This window comes from Panthera leo, chromosome B2 (genome assembly GCF_018350215.1).
Source record: "Panthera leo isolate Ple1 chromosome B2, P.leo_Ple1_pat1.1, whole genome shotgun sequence".
In the NCBI taxonomy this organism is placed as follows: domain Eukaryota; kingdom Metazoa; phylum Chordata; class Mammalia; order Carnivora; family Felidae; genus Panthera; species Panthera leo.
This window is the reverse complement of record NC_056683.1, coordinates 132,243,180-132,263,602: the sequence shown is the minus strand read 5'-3', so window position 1 is coordinate 132,263,602 and position 20,423 is coordinate 132,243,180.

Here is a 20,423-nt window from a genome sequence, read left to right as displayed (position 1 = left end):
ACTACCGTGAGCAAGCTTCTGTAGCATCAGACCTCGCACCTTTATTTTCATCCTGATTAAAGACAAACTATCCACTTCTAAAAGTGGAACCAGGCACAGACTTCTTTTCTTAAATCACAAACAGTGGGCCTTTACAAGAGAATGTTGACTCACAAGGCATAGGCAAAACCAAGAGTGACCTTGAAGGCTGCCTCTCATCCTCCCTAGGTCTGGGAAGCAGGGGTGGGGTGGGGGAGGGGGGAGGCAGTGGGGGAGAGCCAAGGCTTCCTTTCTCATCACTCAGGCCAGTATGGCACACACTGACAGTGGTGACACAGGGGTCCCGCCAGGAGCATGTGAGGCCCAAGGAGTTGAGGTTCTGTGAGTCTGGTCTAGGTCAGCATTCCTTCCACCGGCTCCCAGGAGCAGCCACAGTGGGGACCAGTGCTCATGCTGCTCCCTCAGGCTTCTCCGAGGAGGGGAGAGAGAGGGAACAGCCACCCATTGAACCTTCCCTTTCATGAGACCAGCCGGGCGTGTGTCCGTTCTCTTCAAGAGCGATTCCACACCAGAAACCGTGTTATATGCAGCTAGTAAACCACAATGCTTTCTGCTTGACCCGTAGGAGTCAGACTCCTCTGAGCCCTCTTCGCAACTAAGCCCTGACCTTGTGCTCAGTCCTTGGGCCAATCAGTCCAGTTTCAGCAAGATCCTGCTGGACTGGTTTAGTGAAAATCCCTCACCTTCCAAATCTTATCACCTTGGCCTGCCTTCAGCAAGAATCCACCTCTCCTTGATGTTTCCTCAGTAATCTTCCATCTACTGCCCCCCCCCCCCCCCCCCCCCAGTTCCTTGGCTAATACCACTTGTCCCTGTTGTATTCAGAGTTGAGCCCTATCTTGCCCGGTCTCTCCCCTGCAGAAAAATCCCCTTGCAGTAGTCTTTCCTCGAATCAAGTCTGTCTGACTTTCACAAGTGTCAGGACATTCTTTTCTTTAACAGCCACCAGTTCTCTAAAAAAGTTCTGCTAAAAGCCAACCCACAGTTATATTTCAAATATAACGGGAGGGGGTAGTCTTGTCTAAAGGGGAATTTTTCTCAAGCTCTCATCGATGTACGCTTTTTTGATTCTGCCGTCTCCCTGGTGAATGCTTTCAGCATGAGAATTGTGGGGAAGAATTTATTTTTGTTTTTTATTTTATTTTCATCTTTTTTTTTTAACATTTTATTTTTTGAAAGAGAGACAGAGTACAAACGGGGGAAGAGCCGAGAGAGAGGGAGACACAGAATCCAAAGCAGGCTCCTGGCTCTGAACTGTCAGCACAGAGCCCAACACGGGGCTCCAACCTATGAACTGTGAGATCATGACGTGAGCCACCCAGGCACCCCAGAATTTATTTTTTAAATGTAGTTCTGGGGGCACCTGGGTGGCTCAGTCATTTAAGCATCTGCCTCTTGATCCCAGCTTAGGTGTCCATCTCAGGGTCCTGGGTTCAAGCCCCACATGGAGCTCTGCACTGGGCGTGCAGCCTACATAAAAACAAAAAAAATTAAAAAGAATAAAAATAATATGTAGTTCTGATGTTTAAGATTTTAAGGAAGGAAGTCTCACTCGATAGGGTCCTTTTTTGACTTAAGGCGTTAAGTTTGTTTCTGGCAGGAGATGTGTCATTGGGGTATATTGTCACGAGCTCTGTAAACAGCACGATACTACGATATACGTAGCAACTGAAGAGTCTTCAGGTTTGCAGTGTTGAGATGCTGAGTGTCGGTTTAGGGATAGAAGCAGAAATGCCTCTGCTGTCTTCTCTGCTTGTGAGATGGTCATCTGATAGTAATCAGTGGTTGTATTGCTGCAAAATAGTTTCCTTGAGTGCGTTATTACCAGATGAGAATCTGCAATGTCAAAAAACCAAAACGCAACTGAGTAAATTTTAAAGATCTTTTTGGCTTCATTCAACAATTAATGAATTGGGCAGTGTTCACAGTAGCAGATAGAAAGGCGCTCTGAGGAGCTGTACAGAGTAACAGACCTTTATAGGCAGAAGGGAGCTGGAGCAAGGCTGGTTATTACAAGGTTCCTTTCTTTTAGGGAAAGGCATGTGCCTCTCAGGCAGATAACCTAACTGTGCCTTTCAGGTGATTCCTGATTGGCTGGTTCAAGATTCCATTTTCGGGAGAGCTGCATTTTTAATCAAGTCTCGGTTTGGTGACATGGGGCTTAGCATAAGTGACTCCATGTTGAGTCTGTTGTCTAGATTTTAACAGTAATATGGCAGGCAGCCATCAGGATCATAGCACATATCTATTTAGGGTTCTGTCTTCTGTGCTCTTTGTTTCAATATACAAGTAAAGGCTCTCAGTTTATAGATGCAAAGAATTGGGATGATTGACATCAGCTTTCACAGGTCCCATACATAGCTCATAGCTTTAGGCTAAAGTTTGGAATCAGTCACTCTCATTTAACTCAATAAGTTAAAATGGCTCTCCGCCTCCTGCTGTCTACCTGCTTCCATTCTTTTCAAAGGGTTCTGTCCTCATTTCCGACTGTTGTGTCTAAGTGAGCTGGAAAGAAGGAGAAGTCAGGATGATTCTAGCAGTCATGTGTTCTAGCTCCAACACAGAACGAGCCAGGTTGGCTGCCTATACTAGTCAAATGCAGATGCCTAACGGCAACACCAAGTATTAAGAAACCCCAAAGAACGAGCAGCACCCACTTTCTAGACTAACAACCTCTCCCTTGAAAATAACCACCCAGCTCAGAAAGCTGTGTTCCTCGGAGCAATTGTCAGTTACTTTTTTTTTTTTAAGCTTTTATTTCTACACCAAATATGGGGCTTGAACTTACAACCCCAAGATCAGGAGTCACATGCCCTACCAATTGAGCCAGCCAGGCACCCCCACTTGTTGGGAGCTTTAAGCTATTTAAATCAGCTCAAGGATATTGCTTGACACGATCTCTTATACATAGACTTACACATAAATCATTTGATGTATAAACTCTTTTCTCTTTTGTATCCTGTTGCTGTAAGTGTTTCACTTTCATTTTTCATTTTAGTATTTTATCTTATTTTTAAATCCTTTATTTTAATGACAAGTTGGTATGAAAAGAACAATTTCCAAATCCAGCCTATATGTCCTTCTTCCCGTCACCTGTCAGTTAGCTCCACCGACACCCTACCCAGGTCCCCAAACAAATCTTCCAACTCCATCTGTTGACCTTAAAGGAGTCTCTATCTGAAGGATTCCCAGCTGCAAACCCAAGTCGCTGTTCCCACAAAGCCCCGTATAGCAGCAGCCTTCATCCCCAGAGCCTGAAATCTGTCACAACTCAGTGGCTAAATATACCCCATGGAGGACTGGGAAGGGGGGCTGTGACATGGAACGTCTGTCTGGGGACAGCAGGCAGATTGTACTTTATGCCATTGATCACAGAGCCCCAGAGGGTGTTCCATGGAACAGAATGCCCTTCAAGAACAGTAGCACAGAGGTGTGCAAGGGCCTGCCTTTTGCCAGGAAGTCCTCTGTAAATGCTGAATGTGTAGTTACCCCTTGGTGAGGGGGTACGGCTACTGGGAAGAGAAGATAATGAGTACCAGACGGAGTAACAGGGGCCATGTTCCAAATTCTTGAGACGAGGTGTGGCTCCTCAAACTCTACCTGCTCTGCCTTGGAGGTGGGCACATCATTCCGATTCTTATCGCTGAAATGCGCCACCCTTATCAGCAAGGGCGCGTGCCTTACTTTAGGTGTGTTAGGACCTCATTTAAGATGATTTTAAGTGGGGGCTACCCAGCTGGCTTTGCAGGGAGCATAGAACACTTTAGCTGTTTCCTACAGAATGGCCTAGAGATAACAGTGGCATAATAGAGAGCTGTTGTAATAACCGAGGTTGAGTGTCTGAAGCAAAGGAGGTACTTTGGGAAAAGAGATGAAGGGCTTTGGGAAGTAACCCTTGAAGCAGAACCCAAAGAAACACTGCAGTTAGGATTCTCGTGACTCTAAGAAACTGTTCTGCCCGTGGGCCAAGAGAGAGAGGAAGTCCAAGTTTTAACTGATAAAGTTAGAAGAAGAGCACAGCTTCTGCAAGAGAAGTCCTTGATTTGGAATTGGACGGGGAGGGGGAGAGTGGGTTAGGCAAATTAAGAGACTTGACTTGGCTTGACTTATGTGTCATAAGTATTCTTTACAACCCACGAGAGTCTATTGTATTAGAAGAGATACAAATCCTAATGCCTTTTAAACCACCAACTCAGAGTATGATTTTGAAATGGTGGAAAAAGAATGTATACAAAAGGGTAGGATTGGGGAGAATGGAATACTTTGTGGTCTAAAAATTTAACACATCTTTTTGCGGAAAAATTTTGCTTTTGGGGTGATAAAGTTATCCAAGAGGTGGCAAATTTGCTGAGGAGACTCATTTTATCTTAATCCCAAAAGGCACATTTCCACATCTGAGATTCTTCTTTAAAGACTCTCCTTTTGGGTGGTGTAATAATGAGGCTGAATGCCCCTTAATCCAATAGGCAACAATATACAATATTCAATATATTGAAGTCAATATATTGAAGTCAATATATTGAATATTGTATATTGTTGCAATATACAACAGAAGCTTATGCAGTGGGAAACACTGACTCCATCCTCCTCTTGCCATTTACTTATTTTTTTTTATTTGAAATAAAGACTAATCTTTAATTGGTTTAAGTACACTCCCGTGTCTGGTTCCACGAAAATGTGCGTGAGCATCCTGACAGCTTCAATCTTGCTGTGAACACCACGGGTTCAACATTTGGCACGTCTGCAATCATTCAAACACGGTCATCTTTCATTCGTTACTGATAAATTAGGCAGGAGGACTAAAATTTTGAACCAGTTTCTCCAAAATGAGTGCCCACTGCAGAAGCAGTTCGGAAGCCTGGCCTGCAATTCTAGGGTTCTTCGAGCCTGCCTCCACATCAACGAATTACTTAAAAATCAGATGCAGCAGGATTGGATGGACCTCAGTGATCTGTGTTTTGTTTTTGTTTTTTTAAGTCAAAAAGGCGATTCTGTAGATCTGTAGGGTTTGGAAATTACTCCTGTAATGAATGGATTTGCTAATTATTATATCTGGCTAAAGAGATGAGCCCGTATTTTGTTTTCAGCATAGATCATAGATCACACATGACATTGATCATAAATCCTACATGATTTGACAAGTATGTCATAGACCAGAGAAAAAGCTTCAGTAAATTCCCTGGGGTCATAAATACATGAATGGCAGAGCCATAGCCAGAATTCACAGTCTCGGAATTTCTAGTCCGCTTTGTGAGAGATCCATGGTCATTCTTCCCATCTCTGATACAGACAAGTGAAAAGAAGGTAAAGAAAAACAAAGAAACTCCTGGGTGTCTTTTTATGCTTTTTTTGGTTAGTGTTAGGGTACAAGTTCAGAGGCCCAAACAGGATGAGTGCGAATAATGGAGCCGAAGTGAAGATGGTTACAGTACAAACAGAGATCTACAATCTGAAGAGAAAACCAAGCTTGATAATCAGGCAGGAAAGGCGACAGAAAAGTCTACAACTTAATTCTAATGACTGGATACGATTACTAGCCCAGGAACAAAATGGTAACAGTTGTGCCAAGAAGGATGATGTAGAGATGTTCACAGGCTAAGAAAATCGAATTCTATTTGAAAAAAAGAATGACCCTATTCTGTCTCCCGCTACTACAAATAACCAAGGCACTGAACCCTCGGCTATTGGATATCCGTAGACATAAATGTCTATGGATGTGTCGTAGGTATACGCACGGAGAATCTGGTAAGATTGGTGCAAAACTATTTCCAATTTCCTTGATTATGAAATGAAATGGACGTCATAAAAGTGCTTTCGAAGCCAGTGGTGAGGAACACAAAGCTGGTAGAGCTGAACCTGGGTTTGAGGGCTTTGGGGTCCTGGTGGAAGAGAAATTAGTCTCAGTAGTCACAGGACCAAAGAAGGGTCTACAGAATGTATACATGGCAAAATATCTATCGGATCCAGAGTGAAAGCTCTGCCCCTGCGGGCTGCCAACATACCGGGGTAGCCAGAGAGAGTTCCTGATGTAATGGTAAAGTGAGAGCAGTCCTCCTGGTTTTCCATCCTCCAACCACACTCTGGAGTCTCTGGGATCCAGGCTCAGTCCAGGAGGACTGGAGAGGAGGGGCAGAGGTGTCCCTGAGCTGACCAGCCTTGAGCTGCCTTCCTCAGGTGGAGGGACAGGGAGACGGCAGCACAGGTGAGGCCTGCTCCCAGTTGGGGCCTTAGGGGGTGATAGCTGGTGGGGGGATGGGGATGGTTGATTGGAGTGGGTGGGCTCCAAGTGCCAGAAGAGGCCCCTAAACTCCCCTCTGGCAATTCTGGGTGTTAGAAAGAGAAATTCACTACCAATGAGCAAGGGAAAACTACAGTGAGTGGAGTGGGGAAGGGGACAAGTTCGTAAAGGAAGAGCATTTGAGCGGGCCTGGGAAGAGAAGGGGTAGAAATGCACAGGGTGTTTTGGGCAGGGAGGAGGGACAGGCGAGGCAGGTGCTGGGCGAGGTTGCTTTGCATATGTCAGGGATGTAAGAGGTGACCGCATGTATTTTAACACTGTTCTAGGCATTGTGGGCCAAATAGAAGTAGCAAAACATTTACACTTTAAGGAATAATCCCTGACTTCAAGGAGTTTTTTCTTTGTTATAAAATGCTAGTAAGTATTAAACCTGTGGCTTGAATCCCACCACGAATTTCAGCTGCCCTCCATCCTAAACTCCAGACTTGCCCTCTAGGCGTGTTTGGGAGGGTGAGTGGTGCAGCTTTAGGGGGAGGGGGGTTATTTTAGCAAGAGGGACCAGGTGCCTTGTAAGAGTGAACTCATCCCGAGAGAAGCATCAGTCACAGCCTAAGAACTCGGGGGCTGGGGTCAGTCTACACAACTTTCTATTACAAAAGTGATGGTGACTGGCATTCACAGCTGGGGCCCGGGACAAGGGGCCTGGGGCAGAGCAAGGGGATGAAAGGATGGGAGGACAGCTGAGGGCAGTCTTATCCAAACTTCTGAGAAGTGCCAAGTGTAAGGTGTGGCCGGCAGGTGGGGCAGGCCTGGGAGGGCAGCTGCAGGAACTCTAATAACTTCCCAGCAGCTCCCTGAGCCTTCCGTGGACAGCTTCTCAGGGGAGTCGCCTCAGTAAACGTCCTCAAAGGGAACTGGAGCCCATGAATGGGGGAGGGGAGGGGAAGGCCAGGAGGGGTGTGGCCAGTGGCTCAGAGCAGGTGCACAAGGGGATATCCTCGGCAACCCTTAAACACATCTATTGGGCTTTTTATTTTTATTTACTTCTTTTTATTTTTTTTTTCTGTTGGGCTGTTTCAAAAGGGGGTGGGAAGTCCTACCGCTACGGGAAAGAACAGAGACAAAGAATGTTCTTTTCTTATCCCAGAGTTCAGCGGAGTCTGCCAGGACCTGTGAAGCCAGCTGACCCCGCAAGCAGAAGAAGGAGGCTAAGCACTGAAGCAGACAGGTGTTGTGAAGAAGGTGGCTTTGAAGAACAGGTGGAAATTTGGACTAGAGGAAGGTACAAAGGAGACTATTCAAAGCAAGAACAGCCGAACCCTGTAGTGCTGAGTGTGGTCCCTGTGCCAGCCGCAGAAGCACCACCTGGGAACTTGTTCGAAATGCAGATGGCTGGACTCTACCCCAAATCTACTGAGTTAGAAACACTGGGGATGGGGCCCAGCGGTCTGTGTTTTAACATGCCTCCCCAGTGATTCGGAGGTAGGCTAACATTTGAGAGCCACTGGCTTAACCTAAGGCCCTTATTCCCAAATACTGGGGCCTGTGGTTTGACCTACTAGACTCACCTGGAAACCATGAAAGGCAGATTCCTGAACCACACCATAGAGACTCTGCAGCTCTGAAGGTTAGAGCTGAATGACTCAGACTGAAAAACTTTCCCGGTGATTCTGTTATTCATCAAGGTTTAGAAGTGATCCTCTTTCTAAGACGCCGAGGTCAAAATGAATTGAAAGATTTGGCCTCATTCTACAAGGGCTTGTTTAGCGAGTTGTAGAGGTAGCATCGAGCGAGTCTAAAAAATATGGATTTAGGAGTCAGAGAGACTTCGGCTTAAGTCCTAGAATCAGGGGCACCTGGCTCACTCAGCGGAGCGTGTGACTCTTGATCTCGAGATCTTGAGTTTGAGCCCCACAGTGGGGATACAGTGTACTTCACAAAAAAGAAAAATGTTTTCAAATCCCAGAATTACTCTAAATATAAGCGTCCTTTTGTTTTCTTATGAAATGTAAATAAAATAGCCTACCTCAAGGCATCGTTATAAAGATTAATTGAGGTAATGCATCTAAAGCCCTTAGCATGCGGCTGGCATGCTATGATGTTAACTGTTACAGTCATATAATACTATTCTTTTGAAATGAGTCTGGATATGCGGTTGGGGTCAAATTAAGGAAGACTTTGAAGGCTAGATGGAGGTTGTACTTCTCAGGGTTCTCCAGAGAAACAGACCCAATAGGATACATGTTGCAGAAATACATACAAACATATATGAAGAGATTCATTGTAAGGAGTTGGCTCACGGGATTATGGAGGCTGAGAAGTCCTATGATCTGAACGACGTTGGCGAGCTGGAGACCCCAGAGCGCTGCTGGTGTTGTTCTGGTCCGCATGAGAACACCTGAAACCCAAGAGGATAATCGATGGGGTAAGTTCTAATCCAAGTCCGAAAGCATGAGAACCAGGAGAGCTGATGGTTTAACTTCCCGTCTGAGGGCAGAAGACTGACTTCTCAGTTCAAACAAATAGGCAAAATTCCCTCCCACTCAGCCTTTGTTCAGGTCAGGTGTCTATTGGATCTCTGGCCCACCCACGCAGGGGAAGGCCGATCTGCTTCCCTCTGTCTACTGACTCAAATGTTAACCTCATCCAGAAACACCCTCATAGACACACCCAGAATACCATTTGACCAAATATCCGGGCACCCCACGCTCCCGTGAAGTTAACGCATCAAATTAACTATCAAAGAGGCATCTGACTGGGGCGCCTGGGTGACTGAGTCAGCTAAGTGTCTGACTTTTTGGCTCATGTCATGATCTCGCGGTTCGTGGGTTCGAGCCCTGCATGGGGCTCTGTGCTGCCAGCTTGGAGCCTGCTTGGGATTCTCTCTCTCTCTCTCTCTCTCTCTCTCCCTCTCTCTCTGCACCTCCCCCACTCATGCTCTCTCTCTTCCTCCCTCTCTCTCTCTCAAAATAAATAAACTTAAAGAAAAAAAGAGGCATCTGATCGAAACCACTGGATATTTGGGGCAGCTGAGTGATATAGGGAATCCTGTGTCGAGAAAGATATTGAATCAGTTAAAAACAAAAAGCTGAAAAGTTAGATTGAATGCAATGGTACTTTAAATTCATTTAAAAACACACTATTAATAACAAAAGAAATCATGCATGCTATTGAGCAGAAGTGAGATACAGTATGTGACAAGAATTGGGTGGGACTATAGTCATACGAGGGGCAAAGTACAATTTGTGCAATTTGCTCTCTGGCAGCTCCATTAGGAAGAAGCCCCATCAATCAGCAGGCGGGACGCAGGACGTCAGCAGAACTGAGACTCCGCGAGACATTGGAGGGCTCAACAGTTCACGGTAGAAGATGTAAGAATTGTCAAGACGCTCAGACAATGAAATGCATCTCCTAAAGGAACTATTCTTAAAGGGACGGACGTCATCCCTGAAGATAAATGAAGATTGTGTACTTTTATAGAAAGAGGATTAGAGAAAACATTTGTCTTCATTTGTTATCTGGACTTTAGTGAAATACTTTTCCATTATCATTTGGTGCTAAAGAAACAGTTTTGGTGCCTCAATGTGCATGAAGTGCATTGAATTCAAATAACATTTAGCTTTATGGGGATAGTTGAAGGATTGGGGAATTTCTCTTTTCCCAAAAAGAAATACGTATTAATGAATTTAGAAAAATTAGGCCCGGGACTGGTAACCTGGAATGGTGATAGTCTCCCAGCTGGACAGTGACAGAGAACCCTTGGTCTCTGATTCTGACTCCTTTTCTCTTTCTACTATATCTTTAATTTTTTTTAATGTTTATTTATTTTTGAGAGAGAGACAGAGTGTGAGCAGGGGAGGAGCTGAGAGAGAGGGAGACACAGAATCCGAAGCAGGCTCCAGGCTCTGAGCTGTCAGCACAGAACACGATGTGGGGCTCGAACTCATGAACCTGAGATCATGACCTGAGCTGAAGTCGGTCGTTTACCAACTGAGCCACCTAGGCACCCCTCTACTGTATCTTTAATAAGACCCTTGGAGTCTAGCAAAAACTCTCACGTGGCAGACAAACTAGATGCTTTCACACATGCTTTTCTCATTTGGTTTTCATAACAATTCTGGAAATCAGTGGAATTAGGATTTTCATCCTCCTTTTACAAATGAACAAACTGGCATCCAGAAGAGGAATGATTTGGCCCCCCCCACCCCCGGGGGTGGCTCGTAGGTTGAGCGTCTGACTTCAACTCAGGTCATGATCTCAAGGTTTGTGAGTTCGAGCCCCGCATCAGGCTGTGCACGGACAGTGCAGAGCCTGCTTGGGATCTCCCCCTCTCTCTCCCCCTGTCTCTCCCCCTCTCTGCCCCTCCCCTGCTTGCGTGCTCTCTCACTCTCTCTCAAAATAAATAAATAGACTTAAAAAAAGAGAAAGAGGGAATGATTTGTTCCTGGGCATGCATAGCTAGACCTACGACTAAGATTCAGACCCACATCATCTCCACTCTAGCCCTTAGTTCTGGTGGTGTTTTAGTTACCTTTCAAGGGTTGGGGGGGGGGGGTTAAGTTACACTTGGAGACAGATTTAGCTTTACTTTATCTCTGCTTAATGGTAACATGACATTCTTTTTTTTTCAGTGTTAAGATAGACATAAGGCCTTTAATTTTTGCATAATCAATGCAAAAAACATTTTTAAATGTTTTTTACATGTATGAACTAAGTAGTTATGGTAATAAGAGTGTTGAGAATAGACTAAGACACCCCAACCGTCCAACTGCTTGGCTAAATTTTGTAATCCACCTTGGAGGAACCAGAAGGTCACCTGCTCCCTTCTGGTGACCCAGAGATGATGATGGTGGTTATTAACAAGGATGCTAGAAATGTAAAGGAAAGCCCCACCTTTAGTTTTAGCTGTACGGCAACATGACGTACGTTTCCCCCTCGATTTTTGTCCCTTTTCATTCTGTGTAGTTTTAAAAAACAAAATAATCACGCTTGCCGCAAGTGGAACAATACGAAGAACAATCACGTCCAGTCTGAGGTCTCTGCCCCCTTCCCCATGCCCTTAGACCTGCGAGGACCGGCAGATCTGGGTTTTTGCCAAAATAGAGTCCTACTGTGTTCATCACTCTCTGGTGTTTGCTTCTTTTCTGTGACAACTTTTCATGGGCATTCCTACAAGTTAGTTTCTTTGTGAACATACACATTTTATATAAATGGAATGTTATGTGTCCTTTTTTAATTTGATCTGATTTGATTTTTTTTGTGTGCATGCCTACCTACCCCTTTCCTCACCCTTTCCTCCAAACACAAGGCCTCCGGGCTGCATCAACAAACTGTTGGGTTTCTTTCCGCTTTCACTCAGCTTTGTGCCACATGCACAAGCCGTATGGCATCAGATCTGAGTGGCAAAGCTTTTCCATGTTTTAACATTTCTGGAAATTGTGACCGGTCTTGTGATCCTAGCCTTAAGGAAATATGGTATGCATTCATATATTTGACAGCCTTTCGTCTCTTTGTTTGCTTTATTAAAAACACAATTGTGTCTGTACCTCTCCTTTCTCTTTTTACTTTGTAGAAATCCCTCTAAGAAAAATGGTAAAACTCTCATCCTTTTCAACATATTCTAATACATTCGATATTTCTCTAGTGATGGGCCTCTGTTCCCGGGGGTTTTGTTTTGTTTTGTTTTTTAATCCTGCAACAAATACTGTTTAAATACTGTAATCAATATGCCTGTTCATATATCCATACACGGGTGCTTTTGTTTCCCCAGGATAGATTCCAAAGAGTGGTATTTCTACTTGGAGGGGTATTACGTTTTTTTATTTTAGTAGTGTCGCAGGTTACTTTACTTAATGGTAGCAGCAATTCATTCCTGTTCTGCTGACAAACCACCGACAATCTTAGTGGCTGAAAACCCAATTTAACACAATTTATTTAGCACCTACTATGTGTCTGGGACTTTTGAGTTACTGGAGATATGGGTCTACACAAGATGGATGAAGTCCCTGCTTCAATAGTTTACTGCTGTGGTCTGAATGTTTGTGTTCCCACAAAATTCGTGTTAAAATCCTAATGGCCAATGTGATGGTATTGGGAGGTGGGGCCTTTGGGAGGCGCTTCGGTCATGAGGGAGGAGCCTCATGAATGGGATTAGTGCCTTACAAAAGAGACTCTACATCGCTCCCTAGCCCCTTCTGCCATGTGAGGACCCAATGAAAAGTAGGCAGTCTCCAATCCAGAACGGGGTCTTCATGGAGAGTCTTGCAGGCTTCCCTTCTTCTTCTTCTTCTTCTTCTTCTTCTTCTTCTTCTTCTTCTTCTTCTTCTTCTTCTTCTTTAGGTATTATGAGAATCCATTAGATGCTTTAATGAGGGTGTATTATAGTTTGATCTACAGGTTTAGGACATCAAGTTGATGGCTATATGGAGAAAGCACTATAGAGACGCAAGAGTAGAGGCAGGGAGACTAATCATAATTGTAGGGACAGGTGGTTGAGGTTCCCGTGAGGGTGGCCTCAGGGGAGATGGAAAGAAGTAAACTGGTTAGAGAAAAACTTTGGAGGTAGAAGTGACAATATTTGCTGATTATTTGGATGTCAAGGGAGTGGGAAGGTGAAGAAGGGAGGGGTGCATTTATGAAGACAGGGAATTCTGGGGAGGACTAAGTTTTGGTGTAGAATGAAATGAAAAGTTGCAGGCCTTCTGAGTTTTTTAAATTGAGGTCAAATCCCCACCACATAAAATTAACCCTTTCAAAGTCAACAATTTAGGGACTTACAGTACATCCAATGTTGTACAGCCACCACCTGAACCTAGTTCCAAAATATAAAAGTTCTGTTCTGAACATGTTAACTTTGTGATGTCAAATGGATGATTCCATATGTGATTCTGTTGTTCACGGAGAGATCTTGGCTGAAGACACAAACTTTGGAGTCATGGGATTCAAGCCATGGGACCTAAACGAGATCACTTAGGGAGGGATTGTGAGTGGGGAAGGTGTCCTCTGTCTCATCGGAGAGAGGGAACTAACAAAGGAAACTGAGGAAAAGTGTACTTTGTAGAAGAAGGGAAGTCGGGAGAGAGCAGCGTTCCAGAAGCCAAGAGAAGAAAGTACATGGAATGTTGCTGAGAGCAGAGAAGACTCCATTGGATTTGGCCCATGGAAGTCACCGTGACCCTGGCAGGATTAGGCAACTTTTGATGAGAGAAGCTTGACCAAGGAGAGTTAAAGACAAATGAGGTGAGGAGACTGAGTACAGATAACTGATCACTTTGCCGATTATTGGGGACGTAACTGGAAAGGTGTGACATGGGGGTCAAGGAGTGTCTGTTTCAGATGTGAGAGATACTAGAGTAGGTTTACGTGCTGATGATAATGATCCAGAAGCAAGAGACAAATTGATACAGGGAGGGGAGGGGGAAATTGGAGGCAAATCCTCGAGGATGGGGAAGTGATGAAATACAGGGCACAAGATGGGGAGGGTGGCCCCTGAATTCTCCTATCGAGACACGGGATGGCAGGGAATCTGAGCGAGATGCCTGTAGGCTGGTAAAGTTTGTGTGGGATAATGCAGAAACGCTCTAATTGTTTCTTATTAAGGAAGGAGAGCAAGCAGGATGGCTGCTCCATTTCTAGACCCGTAGGGGCTTGGAACAGGAGGCGGAAACGTAGCTTCTGCTTAGAGATCTGCAGTGAGAAGTGTCATCAGGACAGAGAGAGTTAGGGCAACAAAGTGAATGTTCTGAACACTTGGAAGAGTAGGGACATCTGCTAAAGCCTCTGACTTTTAGGGGACACGAGGAAAGGCTTGGGAAGGTATGTGCTTGGGGACGGGGGTACCTGTGACAGGAATGGGGGAAGAAGCGTGGACAAAGAACCCTGGCGACGATGGAGGTCTGGCTCTGTCATCACGTGGCAACAGAGGCAAAATGCTGGAGTGACGGATTCGCCCTGAGAGCGTCTTGGGAAGACAGACCCCTGGCTCCACTCACTCCAGGCAAAGGGCCACTGAAGGAAGTTCCCTGCAGGAGCTCACGGACAGGACATGCAGCCTCCAAGGGCTGTGGGTTCCTCACATACAGGGAGATTCCATACTCTCTCAGGTGCTTTCCAGTTCTGGTATTCTAGACTTTAAGAAATTGTCCATCAAGGGATCGCCTATGTGTGGTTTGAAACACCGCACCGAGTCTTCTAGAGGACAACCGGTAGAATTTGAACACATCAGTGTGTTTGGACGCTTTTATGTAAACTTCAGTTTTGTGACTAGAAAGAAATGTTATGGAGGCAGCGTCACATGAAGGAAAGACTAGCGGAGTTTTGGAATCCTGTAGGTTCTGTGCCCAAATCTGCATCTTGTCCTCGGCTCTACAACCCTGGACAAGTTACTAAATCTCTTTTCTTAAAGCCGAAGCCTCCTCGTGTGTTCAATGATTTATTTCTTGGAGAATAGTCTAGAGCACTAAAGGGGGACCTTGGAACACACCTGGCACGTAATGAAGGTAAGTTGGTTTCTCTACTCTGTTCCGAATGTGGAAGTTGGAAGGGATTTGTAAAGACAGGAAAGAAAGAAAGAAAGAAAGAAAGAAAGAAAGAAAGAAAGAAAGAAAGAAAGAAAGGAAGGAAGAACGAGCCATACAGGAGTAACTTGTCTCTGAAAAAGCTTCTGGAATGTTCTGAAATGAGCTTAGAAGGGGGGAAGGGGCGCTATCAGGGCTGCTGGCAGGACAGAGGTTGGAGGATGAGTAATGGGCTCAGGGAAGCATGAAAGAAGAGGCACTGAAGAGGTAATTGTGCAGAGGAAGCTAAACATACACATATAATTCAAACCATAGCCATTCATTTGGGAAAGTGAAATTGAAACGGGACCCATACAAGACATTAAGACTGGAGTGACCGAAGCGAGAAAGGGAGGTCTGATCAGAAGACACGCTTAAGGTCAAAGTCAGAGTGACCCCTGCCAGGCGGGCAGAATTAGGAAAGCAGGACTCCCGGCTGTGTTTGAAGACACATGGCTCCACGGCCAGACCCGGGGAAGGCAAGGGGACCCCAGGTGGTTCCAGGGGAATTGCTATGATCCACTGAATTTATGATGTCTGAGCCCAGGGAAACATAGTAGTAATTGATCTGAATATTGGGACTGGAATATGATTTCTTGTTTATCTTCAAAGCTGACAGGTAAGGCTGATCACTATTGCTCTTGGATTTTTTCCAGTCGGCATGGCAGGGTAGTTAAGCTGTTGTCACAGCTGGGGAGTTGGAACACGAGTGCAGGTCTGGGGGAGGTTTACTCCCAGCCCACAGTCGTGAGGCCTGAAGCAGAGCGGGACTGCACAGCATCCTGACCCGCACACGCTGCGTCCCAGAATGCACAGGACGAGCAGTGTGGAAGCCACCGGGACAGAGTTTTCTCCCAGCTGTCGGGGAATTAAGTGCCGGAACTAGGAACAGGACCCTCTGAGTGACCAGGCTTCAGTGTCTTGCAGACGCCCAGGGGCCTTTCTCCACCGTGCGCTCTACCAGGAGATTCTTGGCGGGAAGACACAAGCTGTAGTCATGTGCCTTTCAGAGAAAGACTGCTTGAAGGGAAAGATGACTGGCCCACCCGGATAACCTGTCTCTTCCCTTCTCACGCACATAGTGGGGCAGCCGGGACATTCTCTCTCCATTCTGGGTCTCAGACCCCAAGGAAAGCGTCACGACGTAGGGTAGCTTCAAAACAAAGCATGAGCCTCCTGTCAAACGGTTGATGGTGAAACTCTGGCGCAGGTGGATAACAGGCAAGAAGAAGAAGATTTCCCCAGAGGAAGGGAAGGGCGTGTTGAGAGAAGGCAAGCAGGCCGGTGAGATGTCAAGTTCAAGGAATGGCCTTCTCCCAAGCCCACGGGACTGTGTCTGAACCTGCGCTCCAGGGTTGAGAATAGAAAAGAAAGGAGCCATTGCTACTACAAATTCTGTAAGACTTTGGGGCACCCGCAGGCAGTATGTAGCCTCATTCCAGCATCTTGTGCAAAAGAGGCAGAGCGAGAAGCAGACCCCTGTACAGACTCTAGGGGGCGCTACCATTGGGGCCTACGGTGCAGTTTTTGGACAGTTGGTTCCACGTGCTATCAAATTGACCCAAGCTGGAAGGAAAGAAAATAACAGGTGCTGGAAGGAAGTCTCGTGACTTGCTTTTGAGATACCACTGGGTAGTTCAAGAGATAACCCGGGAGAGGAAGAGTCCATTTTACAGAGACCTGGGGATGTCCCAAAACAGTGGTCAGAGGCAAGTTTCAGTGAGGTTTATTTATTTTTAAATTTTGTCCTGTTTTGGTTTGAAACTCTATTTTCTTTTGGAACCCTGGTCTCGTGGTCCATGCCAAAGACATCATAATGCTTGAAACATTTATTTACTGATCAAAAGTCATACTGAATGCAACTTTAGTCCTTAAGCTAAGTCCATAGTAATTTGTTGGTTGCCAATGAACAGAAATGACCACCCTTGGAAAAAGAGCCATGAAAAGAAGCTGAATGTTCCTCTTGATTCAGACAAAAGCTATAGACAGTCTGAGGACGAAAGAAGAATTGCGTTTTTGTTAACTAAGATTTGTAAGGGTAGTCAGAATTTCATCTCATTAAAGCAAATAGTAAAGGGTGTCATTTAGTTTTGGGGGGCTGGACAAGAAAACAATTAGTGGCTCTCAGAGTTAAGCTACTGGAGGATCTGGAGTAGACACCTTTCTTTGTTATTTTTAATTTTTATAACGGGCATCTTTTTTGTTTAAAAACAAAAAAAGGAAGAGAAACTTAATAAAGAGAAATATCAAAGGAAAGAAATAATTTTTCAATGAAAACATGTAAATTGCCATTTACCAAAAACTTTAAATGTATATTTTAACTAATTTTAACAGAAAACAAACTAAAGCAACAACGAAGTGCCATTTCTGGCACATCAAACTGGAAACTAAGTTTTTAACCCTAATAAGTAGCCTGGATGAGAATATCACGAGAGAGATAGGCACATTTTCCCCCCCCCACTGGTGGTGGGAGTTTATACAATTTACATTGGCACCCTTACTCAGAACAATAAAGGCAAAATATATTTGAATCTTAAAAAAGTTTCACTTGTCTATTTTACTCACCAATTCCAGTTCTAGAATCTATGGAAGGAAATAATTTATAAGTCAACACCTTTCTGACTTAAATATTCTGAGCCTCAGTTTCTTTGTCTCTGAGATGGGAATACTCATATTACCTATCCTGCGGTGTTATTGTGAACAATTAAGTAAAATTGTGTATTTGAAGTGCTTAGCCCACTGCTTGGCACATAATAAGTACTGAATAAATATTAACAGTTATGGCATAATCCTAAAGCCTTCACCACTATCTTTGCTTAAAGCTGCCCAGAGATGAAAAGCACTGACAGGGCAGATGATCGAGGATACAGGTAAGTTCACTCATTACTCCTCAGACTGGTGATTTCCTCAAGTAAAAAGATCTGTATTGAACAAGACTGCATTTCTCAGAAATAGTCTCTTCACTGTCCATTTTCTTCCAGGTTTTAAATTAAGTGGCAATCTTCTGTGGTCCTCTTGGACATTCCCCCGATTAAGTGAGATTAAGGGAGACAGCATAGATGGAAGTATGGGGATCTACTTCAGTTTTCTTTCTTCTGTAAGTGGAAACAGTGGATTGCCCACACAAATGACCTCTTCTTTGATGAGTTTCTGGTCCTTCAGGGAACATTGAAAACAGCTGCCGGATTGTTCTTTATACCCTTTTAACTTTTGTGTCTGTGTTCATGAGAGATAATTGTCTATAGTTTTCTTTTAATATCATTGGTTTTGGAATCAGTGTGTGGTTTACTTTCCAAAGGTTTGGAGATTTTTCTTGTATCTTGCTCTAATTGATTTCCAGTCTAATTACATTAGGGTTAGGGAACACATTTTGAATAAGTTCAGTTCTTTCAAATTTATTAGGATTTGTTTTAAAATCAAGGATATAGTCTATCTTAACGAATGTTCCATACACTCTTGAGGAGAATATGTATTTTGCTGTTACTGGGTAGAGTGCTCTACAAATGTCGGTTAAATCCAGGTCATTAATGGTATTTTTCATTCTTCTACTTTGTTGCTGATTTTCTATTAGTTCTATTACTGAGACAAGCATGTTGAAGTGTCCAATAATCATTATAGATATATCTATTTCTTCTTTCAGTTTTGTCAGGTTTTTTTTATGCATTTTGAAGCTCTGTTGTTAGGTGCATGTCCATTTAGGATTATGATGTCTTATTGGAGAATCCACTCTTTTATGATTATGGAATGTCCCTCTTAACCCTTAATGATTTTTTTCTGCTTTGAAACCTATTTTATCTGATATTAATATAGTCATTCTGTTTTTCTTTTTGACTCATGTTTTACTTTTAAACTTACCTTATCATTAATTTGACGTGTCTTATGAGCACGTTGTTGAGTCATGTTTTTATCCGTTCTGACAGTTTCTCTCTAAATTTTCTCTAAATGGTGGTTAGACTATTTATATCTATTTTACTTTTTTAGACCATTTACATTTAATGTAATTATTGATATGTTTGGATTTAGGACAGTTGTTTTATTAATTGTTTTTATTTGTTTACCAAGTTTTTCCTTCCCTGTTGTCTTTGCTGCCTTTTTGGGGATATTTTAAACAAAGTTTAGTATTCTGTTTTATGTATTGTGACTTTGACTATTGTTTCTTTGTATTTAGTCATAGCTCTAGGAATTACAATATACATACCTTACTTTTATCAACATACTAGAATTAATATTTTACCATTTCAAGTGTAATGTAGAAATATTACCACCTATAGATCTTTTTTCTTTCCATTCATGTTATCATTGTTTTATATATTATATCTACCTCTGTTGACACAACTCTTAGGAAATGTTATAATTTCTATTTTCAACCATCAACCATATTTTAAAGAACACAATAGGAGAGAAGAATAGTCTATCATATTTGCCCAAATATTTACATTTCTATTGCTCTTCTTTTATTCCTGATGTTCCAGGTTTTCTTCTGCCTTATTTTCCTTTACCTTCAGCAATTCTTTGAGAGGAGACCTTCTGGTATATGCTATAGTTACTTGAAATGCTACACTTCATTTGAAACATTTGAAAATGTTTTTTATTTCATGTTCAGTCCTGAAAGATATTTTTCCGAGATATTGAAATCTAGACTGAAATCTTTATTGTAAAAATTGGATTACTTCTACTTTAAAAAATGTATTACTTCTGAAAATTTTAGTAGAGTTGTCACACAATGTTACATTAGTTTCAGGTATACACCTAAGTGATTTCACAGGTTTATGCATTATGCTATGTTCACCACAAATGCACTTACCAACTGTCCTGGATTATTTCTATTGCTCTATGTCCAACTTCATTGATTCTTTCTTTTATTATTATAATTCTCTCCTATTCATCCCGATGAGTTTTCTGTTGTTAAATTCTTTAGTTCCTTAACTGTCAGTTTTTTATGCTTTATATCTTTTTGTTGAACTTTTTAAACTTTCTTTTAGTTTTAAGAGTGTTCATGATTATCTGTTGGAGCATTTGTATAACAGTTGCTTCCAAGTCTTCATCAGATGAGTGTTTCTCTCCATGTTCTTGCTTCTCTCCCAATAGTGGACCGCTGTTAGTTTTTACTTGATGGTGGTGTTGCGGGAGTGGTTGTTATTCTCTCTTGTACTGGTTCAACCTCAGTATTTGGTAGGCTTTGTGTCTCTAAGTGTCTGGGGTAGAAATTTCCTAGTGACCCTGCTTCTCCTGCAGCTATAGAGAACACCAAATGGCCCAAAGTGATTTCTTGCTTTTTCTGTTTCCTTTTCCCAGATGCAGTGGGTTTTCATCTATGCCCTGATCAGGATTTGGTGACCCTTCCACACTTCTTGCCCACATGCATGTCAGCCCTATCTTTCTTCCACATTCTGCCCCAGGAAAGTTGGGGTCTGACTCTTGTCTCTCCTTGAAAGTTACTGTGTTTACTCAGATTTCAGACTAGTTGGTTGCCCTATAACCTTAGCTTTGATGGGTTCAAGAAAAGTTACGGTTTTGTAGATTATGTGTCTTCTTTTATTATTAGGGTGGGACATACTCTTTCCAGTTTCCCACATTCTTAGTGAAATCCA